This window comes from Trichechus manatus, unplaced genomic scaffold (assembly GCF_000243295.1).
Source record: "Trichechus manatus latirostris isolate Lorelei unplaced genomic scaffold, TriManLat1.0 scaffold00386, whole genome shotgun sequence".
In the NCBI taxonomy this organism is placed as follows: domain Eukaryota; kingdom Metazoa; phylum Chordata; class Mammalia; order Sirenia; family Trichechidae; genus Trichechus; species Trichechus manatus.
The window spans coordinates 254,902-271,419 of record NW_004444322.1 but is presented as its reverse complement, the minus strand read 5'-3'; the positions used below and the strand labels follow the sequence as shown (position 1 = coordinate 271,419).

The window sequence follows — 16,518 nt, the reverse complement described above, 5'->3', positions numbered from 1 at the left end:
GTTTCACACTCTAAGAAATCAAAAGCAGTCTTTCAGTGTCACCTGTACTCCAGCTGGCAAAAGTCAATGTCACATTCCCAAATGCTCCTATCTCTGAAATGGTTAAGACATATCTCCCACGTGACCTTGAGGTTAAAAAATTGGTCAAGTCACAGGAGCCAGAAAGTCTGTTGAAGGAATTGTGTGAGCAGATTTTAGTATGCCTCCCCAATAACTCTTTTAAGTAACTTAGAAAACATCCATAAAGTGGATGTGGGGTAATGTTATGGACTGAACTGTGTCCCCCCCAAAATGTGTGCCAACTTGGCTAGGCCATAATTCCCAGTATTGCGCGATTGTCCACCATTGTGTCATCTGATGGGATTTCCCTGTGTGTTGTAAATCCTACCTCTACTATGTTAATGAGGTGGGATTAGAGGCAGTTATGTTAACGAGGCAGGACTCAATCTATTAAGATTAGGTTGTGGCTTAATCTCTTTTGAGATACAAAAGAGAGAAGGGAGCAGAGAGATGGGGGACCTCATTCCACCAAAAAAGCAGCACTGGGAGCAGAGCGCATCCTTTGGACCCGAGTTTCCTATTCAGAGAAACTCCTAGTCCAGGGCAAGATTGATGACAAGGACCTTCCCCCAGAACCGACATGAGAAAGTCTTCCCCTGGAGCTGGCAGCCTGAATTTGGACTTCTAGCCCCTAAACTGTGAGAGAATAAATCTCTCTTTGTTAACGCCATCCACTTGTAGGTATTTCTGTTATAGCAACACTAAATAGCTAAGACACATATATAGTTAACTTTACGCAAGGAATTTGGTCTTTGTCCCTGATTCCTGGCTGGTAGTCTTTAAACCCTTGGAGTTTCCCCAGTGACTGGAGTCTTTGTTATTCACCAACAGGTTTTAGATCACACCTCAGAATTTATTAGTGAAATGACTCATGTTGGATTGGGGCCAGCCATGCCAGAAAGATCAGCCTGACTCTGGGGAGGGGAGACGGGCTGGAAATTTGAGTTCAACCAACCATGTGATTGAATCAATTATGCCTTTGTAATGAAACCCTAATAAAAACTCTGGACACTAAAACTCAGGTGAGCTTCCTGGTTGCTGAAAGACATCAATCTATAGGAGAGTACTGCATTTTGGGGACACAGAAGCTCCAGGTCTGAGACCCTCCCACCCCACCCTGCCCTATGCATTTCTTCCTTATGCTTGTCCTGATTTGCACCCTTTATAATAAAACTGTAGTCGTAAGTGTAGCACTTTCCCGAGTTCTGTGAGTCGTTTGTAGCGAATTATCAAACCTGAGGGATGGTGGGAACTCCTGAATTTGTAGCCATCAGGTCAGAAGTGAGAGTGTCACGAGGATCCCCAAACTTGTGACTGGTGTTTGAAGACTTGGGCAGACTTGACAATCTGGAGGACTGTGCCCCTTAATATGTGAAATCTGACCTAACTTGGGGGGTGGGATGGGGTAGGGTCAGAAGAAAAACTACATTTGCAGCTGGTGTCAGAGAAGACATTTAGAGCTGGCCTTGGAAGACACAGAGACATTGTAACGGAGTATTATGATAGTCATTAAATGCTAAGAGTTAGAAAGCAGTTACAGAATGAAAAATACTCAAGATATACTGAAAGAAAAAAATCAATTTACAAAACATTATACAATATGATTAGATTTGTAAAAGCATTAAGGTGAAAACGACAACAGATGGAAAATCTCCTGTTGAAGAGGAAAATTAATAATAGATATCTTACGTTGATACTAATGTTTTTCTTACCCATGAAACCAAGTATTAACCATAAAGGCTGACCCAAAACGCAAAAGCCTGCCAGAAACTGCTCTACAGCAGCATAAATTTGTCCTTTCTTGCTAGAAAAAGTCAACGCGACAGCACCGGATTTGATTTTTGGTTTTGAGCTACAAAAACAGGAGTCAACAAAACCATCACCGCCTGATTAAACGAAAAAGAATCCAGGCTCTCCTAATTAAATCTCAAAAACTCTCATGGCTGCAGACGGGTAGAGGGCCAAATTACTAGCAGCCAAGCCAGAAGGCAGCTGATCTCAGTAAAGGGAGGAGGGAAGGGTTCAATCAATCATGTTAAGAGTAGCCAATGGTTGATCTTCTGTACTTCTTCTGCCTCTTCTCTTTATAAGCTTCCAGTTGTAACTTACTAACTTGGAGCCATTTGCTCTTTTTTTGGAATCAGAATGGTCTCTCTATATGCTCTGGTGGCACAGTGGTTAAGTGTTCAGCTGCTACCCAAAAGGTCAGCAGTTCAAATCCACAGCAGCTCCTTGGAAACTCTATGGGGCAGTTCTACTCTATCCTATACGGTCGCTATGAATCAGAATTGACTGGAAGGCAATGGGTATGGTTTTTTTCTTTTTATTGCATATATATAATAACTACTCAGAATAAACCTTATGTTTTAATTTCTTTGAGACTTGATTTTTTAAAAATTTTATTGTTGTACTTTAAGTGAAAGTTTACAATTCAAGTCCATCTCTCATGTAAAAATTTATATATACATTGTTATGTGACCCTAATTGCTCTCCCTATACTATGACAGTACACTCCTCCTTTCCATCCCTGATTCCCCATGTCCATTTAACCAGCATCTGATCCTCTCTGCCTTCTCATTTCACCTCCGGACAGAAGCTGCCTGTTAGTCTCATGTATCTACTTGAGCTAAGAAACACGCTTTTCACGAGTATCATTTTATGTCCCATAGTCTAGTCTAATCTTTGTCTAAAGAGTTGGCCACAGGAATGGTTTTAGTTCTGGGTTGACACAGAGTCCAGGGGCCATGCCTTCTAGGGTTCCTAAGTCTCAGTCAGACCATTAAGTCTGGTCTTTTTACTAGAATTTGAGTTCTGCACCCTACTTTTCTCCTGCTCCATCAAGGACTCTCTGCTGTGTTCCCTGTCAGGGCAGTCATTAGTGGTAGCCGGGCACCATCTAGTTCTTCTGGTCTCAGGCTGATGCAGTCTCTGGTTTATGTGGCCCCTTCTGTCTCTTGGGCTAATACTTTCCTTGTGACCTTGGTGTTCTTCATTCTCCTTTACTCCAGGTGGGTTGGAACCAATTGATTCATCTTAGATGGCTGCTCACTAGCTTTTAAGACCCCAGACACCACTCACCAAAATAGGATGCAGAACATTTGAGATTTGATTATTTTTAACACTCTTAAAAATCTTAATTCTGAAAGGCTGCCTTAATAATTTCCTGCTGTGACAACTAAGTTTTAATTGACATCTCTATAATCTCGAGTTGTAAATACCTGGAAGGTTTGTCAAACCATACAAAGATCATTGGGATTTTACCTTTCTCCCATGAAAGCATGGAATTCCTCTTTTATACTAGTAACTAGAGGTCTTAGTTTGTTTTAAACTTTCAGTTAGTGGTATTCTTCTATTCTTCAGAAATAAAACCATACACAAAAGCACGTATTCTCATAAAAATATCTGGGAAGAATATACTTAAAAATATTAACAATAATTATTTCTGGATGTTGGGGCCATGGATAATTTTAATTTCCCTCTTTAAAGGTTCATTATACTAAGTATTTCAAAAGACTGCATCAATTCCATCATCAGAAATATAACAAAAAGCTATCCCACTAAAAAAAAAAAAAAGAAAATGAGTTGGGAAGATGGAGTACGTTATAGTCATTAAGAAAACCGTGATTAAACAGGCTTGCATACGTGGTGACAACAGGGAAATCAGTGTGACTAAAAAAAAAATTTCCTACTAGTCCTTGAATATTGTATCTCATCAACACCTGAGAGCCTTATGTTAAGGAACACAATCCTGGTACATGGCATTTCCATGATTAAAAGACAGTATGCACAGCAAGCTGGAAAAAAAAAAAAATGCTTATTTCACAGCAGCTGATCAGGAATTTGAGTTTATCCTTCCCCAGGTTCCAACGAATAATTATTAAATAAGTGCACAGTATCTTATAAATTCCAATCTTAGTAATCAGGATTCACGTGTAGCTTAAGTTCTTGAAGATTCTTATTCACAACAATAAATACTTCTCAATATTACATTACATACTACTTCCTTATGACTAACTCTATACAGACATGATTTTTATTATCTGCATAACATTCCATCACATGGATGGAGTGTGATTTACTTATCCAATTCCACATTGTATCCAACTCCACATTTGTAAAAGATTATATCAAAAGTCATTCCCAGTTGTTCATTTTGATTCTAGACCAGTGAGAATCAATCTTATTGGGTCTTGTACAACTTTCATTGTATCAAGAAATGCTAGACTTTCTCCTTCCAAAATTACCCACTCACAAATATATACAATTCCGTATATAACCTGATGAGATTTTTGTTGCTCTAAAAGGCCATAAACGGAGTCCAGATATCTCATGTTAAGTAAGAATCCTTGTTCTGGTCCACTCGAGCTTCTGCTTGCAAGCATCCATCATAACTAACTTCACATTCTTACTGCCCTTGCGAATACAGAAAGCTGATGGAGAATAACTAAGAATCATCGTTTAATTAATAGCCAACCTTCATGAAGCATTCAAAATGTGCCAGGCACTCTTCTAAGGGCTTTACAGACACTAACTCAGGTAATTTTCCAACCAATCCTGTGAAGTAGATACTGTTATAATGCTTATTTTAAGTTTCCCTGGGTCCACTCGGAGGCATGGAAACCCCATGTGTGTCAGTAGAGCCGCGCTCCATAGGCTTTTCAATGGCGCTGATCTTTTGGAAGTAAATCTTTCTTCCTAGGCGCCTTTGGTTCAAACTACCAACCTTTACTGTTAGTAGCTGAGCGTGTGACCACTTACGCCACCCAGGGAGTCGCCTACTTCTTATTTCACAGATGAGAAAGCTTTGGCACAGAGAGATTAGCCAAATTTACTCAGCTAGTAAGAGGCAATCAGGATTCAAACCCTCTTAATCTAGGTTCAAAATTCTTAAACACTACACTGCACCTCTTCCAACCCATCTAAAGATCTACCCAAAACACACTCATGCTGTCAAACCTCATCTGGCTAGTATCAAAAATTTCCACCCAAAGATTCTCGGGGGAGGAGAGAACCCTTCCCACTTCAAAAATCATTAAAGACATCTGGATATGCCACCTAAACCCTAAACTATTCTGTAACAAGTCACAGTAAAAAATAAAGTGCACATTAGCCTCCAGCAGGGGTTCCAAATCATCTGAATCCTTCGAAACATAACGCTCATAGAGGAACTGAATATACAGCGCATGGTTAACTAACTGCAGAACAGTATGAAGTGGGCACTATAAAAGAGATACATTAATTAGGTCCCCTATCATTAAATGGAACCCTGACGGCGCAGTGGTTAACAGCTCGGTTGCTAACCCAAAGGCTGGCAGTTCGAATCCACCAGCCGCTCCCTGGAAACACTATGGGGCTGTTCTGCTCTGTCCTCTAGGGTCGCTATGAGTCGGAACCTACCCATTAAATAGGTAGGTAAATTCTAAAGCCCAAATCAATGAATACATCATTCTTAAGCCGGGCATTTCAAGAGAAGGAAATCAAACGGCCCCGTGTCCTGAGAATCTAATGTATTTCGTGGAAACGCAGCAGCAAACTCACACGGAACCTGGCTTTCACAGGAGAAGCAGCGATCGGTTCCCTCCTCCTCTGGAGGCTGGCAGGGCTGGAGAAGCAGATAAGGTTCATGACACCCCAAGCCTTCCTAGGCTCGGGCAGCACTCCGAACTCACTCCGCGCGCCCCTGCCCCCGTCCCCGCCACCCGCAGGCATAACGGAAACGACGGGAAGCGGGAAGAGGCCCGCGGTCACCCGGGTCGGGCCCGCAGCGCCGGGTACGCCGCGGCTGACACCGCGCTGCCCCGTCCCCGGCCTCCCGCCGCGTCTCCCCGCGTCTGTCCTGCGGGTCCTGCCAGCCCCCGGAAGCCCGGCCCCACTCTGGGTCCCGGCGTTCCGCTGGGAGCCTTCATCCTGGGCTCCACCTCCGACGTTCCTCCTCCCTCCGCTGCGGGGCCCAGGAACTGAGGGGACGACAGTCCCGGGGCCGCGGGGTCTCCCGCTTCACCCAGGCCGTGCCCGCTAGCCGGGCCGCACACCCACTCACGGCCTCACAGCTCAGCCCCGCTCCGGCCCGGCCTCAGGACCGCGGGGCCGCACCCGCGACCCTCACACCCCTCCCCATCCCGGTCCGCTCCCTGCCTCCGGCGCACCCCGCGCCGCAGCCTGCCTCACCGCGCCCGCCTCGGAGGCCGCCCGACCCCAGGGCGGCGGCGCGCCGCTTCGGGAGAGCGCCGTCTCGGCCCGAGTGCGCAGGCGCGCGGGGGACCCGGCAAGGCCGGCGCCGCTGCTCATGGGCCGGGGGATTGGAGGCGGCGGCGGAGGCCGAGCCCGAGAGGTGGGTGCTGCAAGGGGAATATAGGCCTAGTGCCCTGTGAGGAGCCCGCTTGGCTGCTAACCAAAAGGGGAGCGGGTCAAACCCACCAGCCGTTATGCGGGAGAAAGATGTAGCCGGCTGCTTCCGTAAAGGTTAGAGCCTTGGAAACCCGATGGGGGCAGTTCTACTCTGTCCTATGAATCGGAGTGGGCTGCACGCAGTGGGTTTTGGGTTCGGTTTTTAGTGCCCTGTGGGAAATGTAGTCCAAAATTGGAAAAGCCCTAGATTCCAGCTTTTCGTTCTGTTGGTTCTCGGGGCTGCCGGAGGCTGCTGGGAACTGATGTTTCTGTGTGGAGCGCGCAGGCGGTTCCTTCTGGGAGCGTGGGAGGCGGTCGGGTGTGCACCCGCTTACGTGGGAGTGGTGGTTGTTGTTAGGGAGTAAACAACAACAACAAAAAATTAAATCCGCTGCCCTCGTGTTGATTCCGACTCATAGTGACCCTATAGGAGAGAGTAGACCTGCCCCACAGGGTTTCCCGGGAGGCTGGTGGATTCAAACTGCCCACCTTTTGGTTAGTAGCCTGTAGCGTTTAACCACTGTGCCACCAGGGTGTGTGTTATTTCTGGAATGGTTTTGATAGGCCTGTTTTCCATGGGGATTATGGGTGCTGGTCACAACGTTATTATATATTGTCAAAGGGAAAAATTAGTAACAGTCATTTTACTTTGATTTTAACGTTTTCTTACCCACAAAACCACGTATTCACTGCATTACAAATAGTCAAAACTCAAGGAAATTTGACATAAGATTTATTCTAAGCAACTGTTCTATATGCAGGGAGAACATTTTGATTCCAGAAAAAGCAAATGGCTTGAAGATAATAGCTACTGTCGTGGATTGAACTGTATCCCCCCAAAATATCTGTCAACTTGGCTGGGTCATGATTCCCAATATTGTATGATTGTGTACCATTTTGTAATCTGATGTGATTTCCTTATGTGTTGTAAACTCTATCACTGTGATGTAATAAGATGGATTAGCGGCAGTTATACTCATGAGGTGTACAAGATTAGATAGTGTCTTAAGCCGATCTCTTTTGAGAAATAAAAGAGAGAAGCCAGCAGAGACACGTGGGAACCTCACACAATCAAGAAAGCAGTGCTGGGAGCAGAGCGCATCCTTTGGACCTGAAGTTCCTGTGCTGGAAGCTCCCAGACCAAGGGAAGACGGATGCATCACAAGGATCTTCCTCCAGAGCCGACAGAAAGCGTTCCCCTGGAGCTGATGCCCTGAATTTGGATTTGTAGCCTACTGGACTATGAGAGAATAAACTGTCTGTTAAAGCCATCCACTTGTGGTATTTCTGTTAGAGTAGCACTAGATGACTAAGACAGGTACAATGAGGCTTATAAAGCAAAGAAGAGGGAGAAGTATAGATAAATCATTGCCTAATCTTAACATGATTGATTGAGACCTGCCCCCAGCCCTTTTACTGAAATCAGTGGATATCAGTCCACAAGATGGTCTCTGCCTCTTCCATATCTTTTGAAATACAAATTTAGTAAGCCTGGCTTGAACAGGAAAGAAAGGATTTGCAATTTTGGGTGGAAGAAAGTCACTGGAGGGTTAATTTTGGTCAAGAATTTCTTTAAAATGAATATTGGGTTTCTTGAGTGAGAAAACCTTGAAATCAAAGCAAGATAACAGCTATCACTTTCTCTCTTTGACATCACCCCCCTCCTGATCATGATTCGATTAGAATCTTTGACCACTAAGCGTTGGCCTGGCACCAATCTATGTTCTTTAAGTCTCATAGGTACTGTCTTACGGGGTAACTTTTAGTGAAACATGTTATTCTTGTTGGTTCTTTAGCTTCTTTTCTTTGTTGTTCCTCTAGTTGGAAAGAGACCATTTGCTGCACTGTAGATGGCCAGTGGCAGGCTTTTAAGACCCCAGATGCCAAGAAGCTCAGTAGTTTGATAATAATATAAAAGATCAGAATGAGGAGAGTATATAAGCCAATGCCCTGAAAGGCTTGTCTGGCCCAAATTTCTTAACCATGACCTTAAATCACAAGAAGAGCAAGAGGAGCATCCGCGTCATGCATTGCATCTCTAGTCGTAAACTGCCAAAACAATGTCTCAGTATCCTTCCACTTAGGTGTCATTTATATGTCCACAACACCTTTTTTTATTTTTTTTAACCAAAGTACAAACTCCTCCTTGGGAAATAGGTAAATGATCAAGAGCTAATATTTTTTATACTGTAATTCTCTTCATCTGTACTATCTCAGATAAAGAACAGCATTGCCACATTATTAATGCAGCGACCTTGTCTAATGTCATTTGTAACCTGAAATATATGTTTTTTTTTAACATAGCTGAAACCAATTTGAGTAGCTTAGGGTATTACGGCTGTTAGAGAACAGCCAGTTGATGCTGTCTTTGTCAGTGGACCCTACGTGGCAGCAGGTGAGTTAACTGTTGGACGGCTTTCAGTCTCAGTCGCTCTCATATTTCCAAAATGCGAGATACGTAAAGAACAACGTAAACCTGTAACAAGAACAATTCTAATCTGCAAGTAGAAAGCAGACTCATTAGTTGTCTGTGGTTTCTCAAAGACATTGAACAACACCTAGAATTCGACAGCCCGTGAGGGCTTGCCATAATTCCCTATTGAGACAAAACTTCTCTCTACAGTCACCTTCCTCTCAACCAAATGAATCTCAAAACAAAGTTTTTCTTGATCTAAAATGTGGCTGTTCGTTATTTTTTACATAAGTGCAGCAAGAATGGTAATTTATCATATACTTTTAAATTGCTTTGATGGAAGTTTTCATAAGGAACTTCAGGTTAAATTTGTAAAAGCCAAGTCAAGAGTTTGCCATCAGAAGCACTTGCTCCAAAAAATCAATCTTCATTCTCCTACAAGTGTCTGGTCATACCTGAGTCTCTGAGCATCATTCTCCAATATGCCGTTCCAGTCAAAGTTTGGTTATATAACTGAGATTTCCAAGTATGTCCTGTTAACAAGGGGAACAGATTCTTATTGAACTTATGCAAATAACTATATCGCCATAAAAACATAGGAACACTCATTAAGGGCTCCCCGGAGGGAGTAGGAAGAGAAAAATGATGTTCATCTTGGTTTGCATATAGTCTATTAAATTATTGTAAGTTATGGATAGTTTATTATTAGAAATTATAGATAGCAACGATTGTGAGGATGGCACAGGACTGGGCAGTGTTTCATTCTGTTGTACATGGGTCTCTGAGTCAGAACCAACTCGACGGCACTTAACAACAACAACATAGATAGTTTAGGATAAGAGAGAAAATGGTTTCTTATACCCAGAAAGGAGCCCTTGTGGCATAGTGGTTAAGAGCGCACCCTTACCCGCTAACCAAAAAGGTCAGCAGTTCAAATCCACAAGCTGCTCTTTGGAAACCCTATGGGGCAGTTCTACTCTGTCCTACAGAGTCGCTGTGAGTTGGAATCAACTTGATGGGTTTGGTTTGTTTCTTTTATACCCAGAAAACAGAACATTAAAACATCAAGTAATCCCCCCACATAAAACCCATGATAATCCTTTAGTCCACTGAGTCCTGTAATTAATTTCTGTTCCATTTATCCTGGATCAGCAGCTGTGAACCCATCAACTTCTCCATAAGAATTCTGGCAATCTTGATTCAGTCTAGTGGTATAACAGTACTATCTAAAAATGATCTATAAAAAGGACAATGTCATGTCCAACTATCTGACATTGTCCTTTTTATGGATCATGTTTTGGAAAAAAAAAAACAACTCTGGTCTATAGTTTATTGCAGGTAGCTTCAGGACATCATCAAAGTAAGAACTATCTGCAGATAAGACTTAGAACTAGCCATGGTTAACTTATTACTACTAATGAATTCAAACCTATGAAAGAGCCGATGAAAATTTGGTGGTAATGCAAAGGAAAATAAAAAAGTCAACCCAAAATAAAACTTTAGACAAGATACATCTAAACATATGATTCACCTTATTTCCTAATTTTTGAAAATGGATGACCACAATCCTTAGAAAAAATGTAGATGTAACATATAATAATGCATATAATAATGCTGACATATAACATGATACGAATATAAAGCATATAGTTAGGGTATGCCAAAAATATGCCAGGATTATCAATTTTCTAAACACCTGAATTTAATAAAACTCTTAGAGGTAAGCAGAGTAATCCTAAATTGAAACCCACTGACATAGAGGCTGCTAGATTTAAATTAAAGTACAAAGTTGTAACCAAGTTAATGGTAAAAATTAATGAAAATTATGACTGATAATATTATGCTCTTGTTGTCTAATGTTAGGGAAAATATAAGCCGAGACACTGACACAAATTTTTAACCTAAAGAAAACCCTATTTGAACACATGATTTTTACAACTCATAACACATTAAATAAGCCTCATTTTTTTTCTAGCACCTTTCTCCTTACAAAGTGGGAAGCTTCAAAGCTTCAAAGGACGGCTGACTCTCTTGGTAGGGGCTAATGCAGCTGATGACTTTAAGTTGAAGCCGATGCTCATTTACCAGTCTGAAAATCCTAGGGTCCTTAAGAACTATGTTAAATCTACTCTGCCTGTGCTCTATAAATGGAAAACAAAGCCTGGATAACAGCACATACATTTACAAAATGGTTTACTGAATATTTTAAGCACACTGTTGAGACCTACTGCTCAGAAAAAAAGATTCCCTTCAAAATATTACTGCTTATTGGCAAGGCATCTGGTCACCCAAGAGCTCTGATGGAAATGTACAAGGAGATTAATGTTGTTTTCCTGCTTGTTAACATAATATCTGGAGCAGTGGTGGCACAGTGGTTAAGAGTTACAGCTGCTAACCAAAAAGGTCAGCAGTTTGAATCCACCAGTCGCTCCTTGGAAACGCCATGGGGCAGCTCTACTCTGTTCTGTAGGGTTGCTATGAGTTGGAATCAACTCGATGGCAGCAGGTAACACAACATCCATTTGCAGCCCACGGATCAAGGAGTAATTTACACTTTCAAGTCTTATTAAATTAAGAAATACATTTCATAAGGCTATAGCTGCCATAGATAGTGATTCCTCTGATGGATCTGGGCAAAGTAAATTGAAAACCTTCTGGAAAGGATTCAACGTTCTAGATGCCATTAGGAACATTTGTGATTCATGGGAGGAGGTCAAAATAACATTAACAGGAGTTTGGAAGAAGTTGATTCCAGGTCTCATGTATGACTTTAAGGGGTTCAAGACTTCAGTGGAGGAAATAACTGCGGATGTGGTGGACATAGCAAGAGAACTAGAAGTGGAGCCTGAAGATGTGACTGAATTGCTGCAAATTCGTGATAAAACTTTAACAGATGAGGAGTTGCTTCTTATGGATGAGCAAAGAAAGTGGTTTTTTTAGATGGAATCTAGTCCCAGTGAAGATGCTGTGAACATTGCTGAAATGACAACAAAGGATTTAGAATATTACATAAGCTTAGTTGATAAAGCAGAGGCAGGGTTTGAGGGAAATGACTCCAATTTTGAAAGAAGTTCTACTGTGTTTAAAATGCTATCAAACAGTATTGCATACTACAGAGAAATCTTTCATGAAAGGAAGAGTGAATCTATGCAGCAAACTTCATTGTTTTCTTATTTTAAGAAATTGCCATTGCCATCTCATTCTTCAGCAACCACCACCTTGATCAGTTAGCAGCCATTAACATAGAGGCAAGACCCTCCACCAGCAAAAAGATTACAACTTGCTAAAGGCTCAGATGATAGTTAGCATTTTTTAGCAATAAAGTATTTTTTAATTTAGGTATATACTTTTTTTTTACACATAATGCTATTGTACACTTAAGAGACTACAGTGTATAGTGTAAACATCTTTAATATGCACTGGGAAACCAAAAGCTTTGTGTGACTCACTTTATTGTGATAGTCATTTTATTGCAGTGGTCTGGAACCAAACCTGCAATATCTCCGAGGTATGCCTGTATCTAGTTGTCAAGGATTTCATTTTACTTGGATCCAAACTCAACATCCATAGAAGCAACAGACAAGGAATCAAACAACGCATTGCATTGGGAAAATCTGCTGCAAAAACCTCTTTAAAGTGTTAAAAAGCAAAGATGTCACCTTGAAGACTAAGGTGCACCTAACCCAAGCCATGGTGTTTTCAATCACCTCATATGCATGCAAAAGCTGGGCAATGAATAAAGAAGACCAAAGAAGAATTGATACCTTTGAATGATGGTGTTGGTGAAGAATATTGAATACACCATGGGTGGCCAAAAAGATGAACAAATCCGTCTTGGAAGAAGTACAGCCAGAATGCTCCTTAGAAGCAAAGATGGCAAGACTTTGTCCTGCATACTTTGGACATGTTATCAGAAGGGACCAGTCCCTGGAGAAGAACATCATGCTTGGTAGAGCAGAGAGTCAGCGAAAAAGAGGAAGACCCTCAAGGAGATGGATTGACACAGTGGCTGCAACAATGGGCTCAAGCATAACAACAATTGTGAGGATGGCACAGGACCAGGTGTGTTTTGTTCTGTTGTACATAGGGTTGCTATGAGTCTGAACCGGCTCCACGGCACCTAGCAACAACAACAACAATGCCTGTATCTATTTAACCAAAGTGAAAATAAAGGATTCTAAAGGTAAGCACCTTAGCTTTTTCAAAGTCATGTGGTTTGGTATTCAACTTGAACTCAGGAATTTATTCTAATGAGACACTTAACCCTTGCCTCCTAGTCAGATTACACAGAAGAATAACTTTTCATATTATAGGCGAAGGCAATAAAGAGCAAATCAAGGAAACAAGACTATATGCAGACCTAAAACCGGGGTACTTCACATGAGTAGGATAGGCTGACCCAGATCTAAATTAAACTCCATTTTGAATCAATCTGCAGCTTGACCTAAAAGCCTCTGCTCCTGCTTTTCTGAAAAGACAATTCAGCTTCTTGTAAAAGTTTAACCACTTATCGCACAGAAGGAGCAAGGGTCAAGACTTTAGCTTGTACAGGGAATTGTTTGTTAAGAGATGTTTGTCAAGAATGTTTACGCAGCTTGGTCCAAGAAGAATGCCTTTGTCAACATGTTCCAAGGAAGTTAGGAAATAGAATTGATAATGTTAAGAAAGTTGGTAGTTTAACTGCCCCCTTGTAACTTTTTGCCATGTATCCCCTCTGTGCCTATGAACACATAGCCCTTGGTTTGCTACTCCTGATAAAAAATCACTGTTCTCCTGCAATTTGGAATTCTATTGTACCCTGCCTGGGTGCATCGGGTGTCCCTGTTCACGAATCTCTCTATCCCACCACAAAACTTTTTGCTTTCACATCTAACAGAGTGTAAAGCTGGTGCTTCACTACGACAAGACCATCAAAATTGAGCAACTTTGCTAGAATTTTAATACGTTTCGTAGCTTTTTAAACTTAGGTATTATAAACGAAGGCAAATAAATTTCATTAAGTTTTTTTCCTTCAGTATGCTCTTTTGTATTCTGGAACAAACTGACACTTTAGGTCTGTTCTCAGAGGCCCTGTGAGGTCAGGACTAATTCCACAATATTATTAAGATGTTATTGTTGCTATTTCTAAATGATTTAATAAATGAGCATTTTAATTATGCAGTCCTCAATTTTAATTTCTGATATAGTTAATGTGGATAGTTACCCCTCCTGCCAATGTACTCGCAAACTCTTTTATGTCCCCCAAATTTGAAGGGTACAAAGGCATTTGGAGACAAAAATAAATAGATAAAATAGCAGCTATTTACACTATTTATACCACCCAGGGACAAAAAATATATTATTAGATATATGATTTGCTAATATTTTCTTCCATTCTGTAGGTTGACTTTTTAGTTTCTTGATGGTGTCCTTTGAAGCCCAAAAGTTTTTAACTTTGATGAAGTCTAAATTATCTATTTTTTCTTTTGTTTCCCATGCTTTTGGTGTCATATATAAGAATCTTTTGCCAAATCTGAAATTGTGAAGATTTACCCATTTCTTTCTAAAAGTTATAGTTTTAGGTTTTACATTTAGGTCTTTGATCCATTTTGAGTTGATTTTTGTATATGGTGTGAGGTAGGGGTTCAACTTCATTTTTGCATGTGGCTCTCCATGTCCAAGGACCATTTGTTGGAAAGACTATTCTTTCTTTGAATGGTCTTGGTACCTTTGTCCGCAATCAGTTGACCATAGACACTTGGTTTTATTTTTCTACTCTCAATTGTATTCCATTGATCTATGTGTCTAACCTTGTGCCAGAACTACACTGTCTTGATTGCCACTGCTTTGTAGTAAGTTTCAAAATCATAAGTGTAAATCCTCCTACTTTGTTCTTGTTTTGAGATTGTTTATTCTGTGTTCCATGCATTTCCATATGAATTTTAGGATCAGATTGTCAATTTTCTCAAATAGGAACAAAGCCCTCTGACTAAGGGTTGGGGGAGAACAAGCTTTGTGTTCCTGGCTGTAACATCTAGAGTGGAGTTTACAATTCTCTAAGCTGGGCAAGGGGAGAGAAGGAGCAGAGCTGGTTCAAAGTGCAATAAAATATCACTTTTCTTAAAGATTTTTAAATAGATTTTTTTAAATAGATATTTCTTCATTTGCTGTATGCTGTTAGGACTATTTCAAGGAGCTTTACTTTTTTAATGTGATTTTCACCATTTTCACTGGAGAGTGTGTTCATGGAGCTCCTCATGCTGTCATGCTGGAAGTGATCTTCTGTTCCTTTGCTTTTAATATAAATGTGTGTACTCATAAAATATACTTAATTGTCTTTCACGTTTTTGAACTTTATGTAAATGGTGTTATTCTGTATGTGTCTTTTTGCAACTCTTATTTTTTACTCAACATTATATTTTTGAGATTTAACCATGATATACATAAAGTTCTCTATCACCTGTCAGTTTCTCACATTGCAGTGGCTTGTGTGTTGTTGTGATGCTGGAAGCTGTGCCAGTTGTATTTCAAATAACAGCAGGGTCACCCATGGTGGACAGGTTTCAGTAGAGCTCCCAGACTAAAACAGACTAGGAAGAAAGACTTGGTGATTTACGTCCAAAATGAAACCTTATGGATCACACCAGAATACTACCTGATACAGTGCTGTATGATGAGCTCCCTACGTTGGAAGACACTATGCAATAGCCACAAGGATGGAATCATACCAATGGTTAAGAAGATGACACAGGACCACAAGGGTGAAATCAAGACATGGACTCCTTCAGATAGAAAGGAAAGGACATTGGACAGCTACTTGTACATGGGGAAGGAAATAAAAAAAATAAAAGAGATATCCCTGATAAAGGTAATATCATGGGCGAATAATAGGGTCATTTGGAAGGTATTTCCAGTAGGTAAATTTAGTTGGCATGTTCTACAACCATTATAACATCAAATGTGTAAGAAATAAATGCAAATGTATCCTAACAGACATAGGGTGTATAATAATGTAAAAGATAACACAACTACAGAGATGGGGAAGAGAGGAGTGACATAGGAATAGAGTTTTAGCATGTTAATGTTGTATGTTACTTGTTTGTATGTTAATTGTTGGTATGAGCAAAAATAAGTTGTTGTAAATGTAAGTTGTTAAATACAATTTTTATGGTAAACACTAAGAAAATATTTTAAAAATTTGTACATAGAGAGGAAGAAGGAAGAAATAAAAAAGACTCAAGACAAAAAAGCAACTAAATACAAAAATTAAAAAAATTGTAAGAATTGTGGGACAAAGAATGTAAAGACACACAAACAATTAGCAAAATTACAGAAGTAATCCCTTCCTTATCATTAATTACCTTAAATGCAAATTGTTTAAAGTTTCCAACAAAAGGCAGAAAGTGGCTGAATGAATTAAAAAACAACATGATCTAGCCTTATGCTGTTTACAAGAGACAAATCTTAGGTCCAAGTACACAAACAGACAGAAAGTGACCATGCAAATAGTAACCAAAAAGCAGAGGTAGCCATACTGATATCAGACAAAATAGATTTTAAAGAGCTGGAGAAGGATGTAGAGCATAATTCTAACTCACAAAAAAAAGACCAGATTTACTGGCCTAAAGGAGACTGGAGAAACCCCGAGAGCATGGCCCCCAGACACCCTTTTAGCTCAG

The 16,518-nt window shown here is 40.7% G+C and overlaps 1 protein-coding gene across 4 annotated transcripts in view; it reads right to left on the bottom strand.

Annotated features, from left to right (window-relative positions):
- The window catches only part of ZFP30 (ZFP30 zinc finger protein), a 221,162-nt gene that overhangs the window by 17,121 nt on the left and 187,523 nt on the right, over positions 1 to 16,518 (bottom strand). Inside the window, exon 1 of one of the 4 annotated variants that reach the window (XM_023725748.1) lies at positions 6,229 to 6,259. The exons of 1 other annotated variant lie outside the window; for it this stretch is intronic. The gene's annotated coding sequence lies outside the window, so the exon portion shown is untranslated. Of the gene's footprint in view, positions 1 to 5,598; positions 5,664 to 6,228; positions 6,260 to 16,518 lie in introns of those variants that run through there. 2 more of the 4 variants (XM_023725746.1, XM_023725745.1) reach the window with 2 other exon arrangements.